Source organism: Triticum urartu, chromosome 1 (assembly GCF_003073215.2).
Source record: "Triticum urartu cultivar G1812 chromosome 1, Tu2.1, whole genome shotgun sequence".
NCBI classification, from domain to species: Eukaryota; Viridiplantae; Streptophyta; class Magnoliopsida; order Poales; family Poaceae; genus Triticum; species Triticum urartu.
In genome coordinates this window covers 176,863,897-176,869,653 of record NC_053022.1, presented here as the reverse complement: position 1 = coordinate 176,869,653, position 5,757 = coordinate 176,863,897, and positions in this window count along the sequence as shown.

Below are 5,757 nucleotides of genomic sequence, written 5' to 3'. Positions count from 1 at the left end.
TTTGAAGTCCCGATTCTAAGCCGTTTAAGCATGGTGCACTAAACTATCAAGTAGTCATCATATTGAGTTAGCCAAACGTTCATAACATCTGCATCTGCTCCTGCAATAGGTTTGTCACCTAGCGGTGCATCAAGGACATAATTCTTCTGTGCAGCAATGGGGATAAACCTCAGATCACAGATCCAATCCGCATCATTGCTACTAACATCATTCAACTTAGTTTTCTCTAGGAACATATCAAAAAATAAAACAGGGGAGCTAAATGCGAGCTATTGATCTACAACATAGATATGCTAACACTACCAGCACTAAGTTCATGATAAATTTAAGTTCAATTAATCATATTACTTAAGAACTCCCACTTAGATAGACATCCCTCTAATCCTCTAAGTGATCACGTGATCCATATCAACTAAACCATGTCCGATCATCACGTGAGATGGAGTAGTTTCAATGGTGAACATCACTATGTTGATCATATCTACTATATGATTCACGCTTGACCTTTCGGTCTTAGTGTTCCGAGGCCATATCTGTTATATGCTAGGCTCGTCAAGTTTAACCTGAGTATTCCGCGTGTGCAACTGTTTTGCACCCGTTGTATTTGAACATAGAGCCTATCACACTCGATCATCACGTGGTGTCTCAGCACAAAGAACTTTCGCAATGGTGCATACTCAGGGAGAACACTTGTACCTTGATAATTAGTGAGAGATCATCTTATAAAGCTACCGTCGAACTAAGCAAAATAAGATGTATAAAAGATAAACATCACATGCAATCAAAATATGTGACATGATATGGCCATCATCATCTTGTGCCTTTGATCTCCATCTCCAAAGCATCGTCATGATTTCCATCGTCACTAGCATGACACCATGATCTCCGTCATCTTGATCTATATCAATGTGTCGTCACATGGTCGTCTCGCCAACTATTGCTCTTGCAACTATTGCTATCGCATAGCGATAAAGTGAAGCAATTATTTGGCGCTTGCATCTTATGCAATAAAGAGACAACCATAAGGCTTCTGCCAGTTGCCGATAACTTCAACAAAACATGATCATCTTATACAACAACTTATATATCTCATCACGTCTTGACCATATCACATCACAACATGCCCTACAAAAACAAGTTAGACGTCCTCTACTTTGTTGTTGCAAGTTTTACATGGCTGCTACGGGCTGAGCAAGAACCGTTCTTACCTACGCATCAAAACCACAATGATAGTTTGTCAAGTTAGTGCTGTTTTAACCTTCTCAAGGACCGGGCGTAGCCACACTCGGTTCAACTAAAGTTGGAGAAACTGACACCCGCTAGTCACCTGTGTGCAAGCATGTCGGTAGAACCAGTCTCGCGTAAGCGTACGCGTAATGTCGGTCCGGGCCACTTCATCCAACAATACTGCCAAACCAAAGTGTGACATGCTGGTAAGCAATATGACTTATATCGCTCACAACTCACTTGTGTTCTACTCGTGCATATTACATCAACGCATAAAACCTGGCTCGGATGCCACTGTTGGGGAACGTAGTAATTTCAAAAAATTTCCTACGCACACACAAGATCATGGTGATGCATAGCAACGAGAGGGGAGAGTGTGTCCACGTACCCTCGTAGACCGAAAGCGGAAGCGTTAGAACAACGTGGTTGATGTAGTCGTATGTCTTCACGATCCGACCGATCAAGTACCGAACACACGACACCTCCGAGTTCAGCACATGTTCAACCCGATGACGTCCCTCGAACTCTAATCCAGCCAAGTGTAGAGGGAGAGCTTCGTCAGCACGATGGTGTGGTGACGATGATGATGTTCTACCGACGCAGGGCTTCGCCTAAGCACCACTACGATATTATCGAGGTGGACTATGGTGGAGGGGGGCACTGCACACGGCTAAAAGATCAATGATCAATTGTTGTGTCTCTAGGGTGCCTCCCTGCCCCCGTATATAAAGGAGTGGAGGAGGGGAGGGGCCGACCCTCTCTATGGCGCGCCCTAGGGGAGTCCTACTCCCACCGGGAGTAGGATTCCCCCTTTCCTAGTAGAACTAGGAGCCCTTCCAAGTAGTAGGAGTAGGAGAGAAGGAAAGGGAAAAGAGAAGAGAAGGAAGGAGGGGGCGCAGCCCTTCCCCTAGTCCAATTCGGACTAGGCCTTGGGGAGGGCACGCGACCTGCCTCTCTCTCTTTCCCCTAAAGCCCAATAAGGCCCATACACTCCCCGGCGAATTCCGGTAACTCCCCGGTACTCCGATAAATACCCGAATCACTCGGAACCTTTCCGATGTCCAAATATAGCCGTCCAATCTATCAATCTTTATGCCTCGACCATTTCGAGACTCCTCGTCATGTCCCCGATCTCATCCGGGACTCCGAACTACCTTCGGTACATCAAAACACATAAACTCATAATATAACCGTCATCGAACTTTAAGCGTGCAGACCCTACGGGTTCGAGAACTATGTAGACATGACCAAGACACGTCTCCGGTCAATAACCAATAGCGGAACCTGGATGCTCATATTGGCTCCTACATATTCTACGAAGATCTTTATCGGTCAAACCGCATAACAACATACATTGTTCCCTTTGTCATCGGTATGTTACTTGCCCGAGATTCGATCGTCGGTATCTCAATACCTAGTTCAATCTCGTTACCGGCAAGTCTCTTTACTCGTTCCGTAATACATCATCCCGCAACTAACTCATTAGTTGCAATGCTTGCAAGGCTTATAGTGATGTGCATTATCGAGTGGGCCCAGAGATACCTCTCCGACAATCGGAGTGGCAAATCCTAATCTCTAAATACGCCAACCCAACAAGTACCTTCGGAGACACGTGTAGAGCACCTTTATAATCACCCAGTTACGTTGTGACGTTTGGTGGCACACAAAGTGTTCCTCCGGTAAACGGGAGTTGCATAATCTCATAGTCATAGGAACATGTATAAGTCATGAAGAAAGCAATATCAACAAACTAAACGATCAAGTGCTAAGCTAATGGAATGGGTCAAGTCAATCACATCATTCTCCTAATGATGTGATACCGTTAATCAAATGACAACTCATGTCTATGGTTAGGAAACTTAACCATCTTTGATCAACGAGCTAGTCAAGTAGAGGCATACTAGTGACACTCTGTTTGTCTATGTATTCACACATGTATTATGTTTCCGGTTAATACAATTCTAGCATGAATAATAAACATTTATCATGATATAAGGAAATAAATAGTAACTTCATTATTGCCTCTAGGGTATATTTCCTTCAGCATTTCTGGTGGGGAGACGAAGACAACCATGGGAGGATGCATTGGATGGCTTGATGGAAAATGTGTGTACCCAAGAATCAAGGAAGAATGGCTTTTCGTGATATCCACTGTTTCAGTTTGGCTATGCTCGCTAAACAGGCTTGGTGTCTTATCGAGAATCCTAATTCTCTATGTGCTACTATTCTGAAAGTCAAATACTACCCGATGGTGATTTGTTGAACACTAATCTAAAAAAGGGTTCTTCCTTCACCCGAGAAAGTATTATGGTGGGTGTGATTTCTCTGAAACATGGTCACATTTGACAAGTGGGGAATGGTCGGAATATTAATATTTGGGAGGATGCCTAGATTCCAAATTGTGCAAACCAGAAAATTATTACTCCTAAGGGAGGTCCATTGTTATCTAAGGTAGTAGATTTGATTGACCCTATTCTTAATACTTGGGATGAAGATCTACTTAGACAAACCCTATGGCCTATCAATGTTGAACGAGTACTTGTGATCCCTATCTCGCAAGATGATATGCCAGATTTCATAGCTTGAAATTTCACACAAAATGGTATGTTTCGGTCCGATTTGCTTATTTTTTGGAATGGGACCATCAATATGGAAACAAGCTACGACATACCAATGGGATGGGACATACCACAATTAATCCTATTTGGTGTAGGATTTGGAAACTTTCTTTCTCGGCAAAGGTAAATATTTATTTGGCATACGCTACATGACACTCTTTCGTGCCATGTTGTGCTAGCCAATAGACATGTGGAAGTTTCACCCAATTTCCATGTCTACTCATCTGTATTAGAAGACATAAATCATTTGTTATTTCTATGCAACAGAGAAAAAGAAGTGTGGAGAAGGCCGGGGATGGATGATATTATTGACAGAGCTTGTGAAGTAGATCATGCGGGTGAGGCGGTTTTGGAATATTTTCTCTCAATGCCAAATTAGGAGTTGTGTATTATGGCTAACCAGAATGTCATGAAATGTTTGCTATATCAGCCTGGTACTTGTGGTGGGAAAGACGTAAATTGGTTCACAAGGAGACAACTCAAAAAGCACACCAAATTTCCATGTGGATCCGGGCTCTTACGACCAATTTTGTTACTGCCTCCTCGCTAAAGGTTTCCATGAAAAGAGGAGGATGGTCTTTCCCTTCATTGGGATTTGTTAAACTTAACGTTGATACTTCTTTTGACCATGGCTTACTCCGCGGTACGATGGGGGCGGTCTTAAGAGATGACAAATGTAAATTTATTGTTGGGGAAATGGTAAGATTGACTGGTGCATAGATGTATTGATGGCTAAAGCCCTGGCCCTAAAATTTGGTCTATCACCGGTGCAAAGGACGGGATGCACTAAGGCCACCGTGGGAGAGGGTGAGGAGGTAAGCGAACATACAGATGGGATACCATGTGTTGAAATAAAAGACGTGGAATCATTGAGATCTTGTGTCATGATTATTGGGTTAGGGAAGTGTGGTGTTTTTTCTCTGTTGCAATCACACGACCTCTTTTAGTAGTCTTCTCTAATGACGTTTTAAATCACAATTGTTAATCCCTCAAGATCTCACGCTGATGATTCTCCCATTGAGGTATATCTTAACTTCACTTAATCCACTGCTCGTGAAAACTGTCATTGTTTCCTCAATCCTTATGCTTTCTGCTTAGGTGTCCCTTGATCTAGATGTCCCACTGATCCGGCTGAATTAGGTAGGCAAATGGTACCCTACCCTCTGACACTAACTGGTTCAACCATACATTAATTTGCATCCCTGAGATAGATCTAGTTGTATTTTATCTTAATGATTTAGAAGACCGTTTTGCTTATCCTGCCCTTGTAAAAGATCTTTAAATCCCAAATCAAAAAAAATCTGAATAGTGCTCTCATAGATACACTCTTTGAACAACCTGCTGCTAATGTCATAAAAAAGACTCCCATTATCCAATGTGAAGATGATTATATCCTCTGATCTAACTCCAACATGTAAATGCAATTCAAAATCAGCATATAGACTTTGCCTTCTAGTTATGCACGAACAAGGTGAACCTAGACCAAGACAGGTACCCTCACATATCAAGGCGGTTCTCCAAGAGATTTGAAAAACAAGCACATACCTCATAGAGTTCAAACTTTTGGATGGTAAATTATTATATGGGAAATCCCCACAAGTAAAAGAGCTGGTTGATTTTCTACACACATAAACAAATATTGCTCTAGGTGCAATGAAGAAGAAGATGATTTGTATCTATTTTTCTATTGCACCTTTGCTCGAGCTTCTTGGTTTGCTCAGCCTTGGTGTATCAGAATAATGTATTGCTCCAAAGGTTGAAGCCATCCAAACTCTTGTTTCCATAAACCACCCTCACGCTCCACTAGAGAACATTCTGACTTTCATGTGGTGTTTACGGAAATCTAGAAATGATAAAAAGTTTGATTGGAAGGCAGGTACACCTCGACAAGTTCATCACACGACACAAGCAA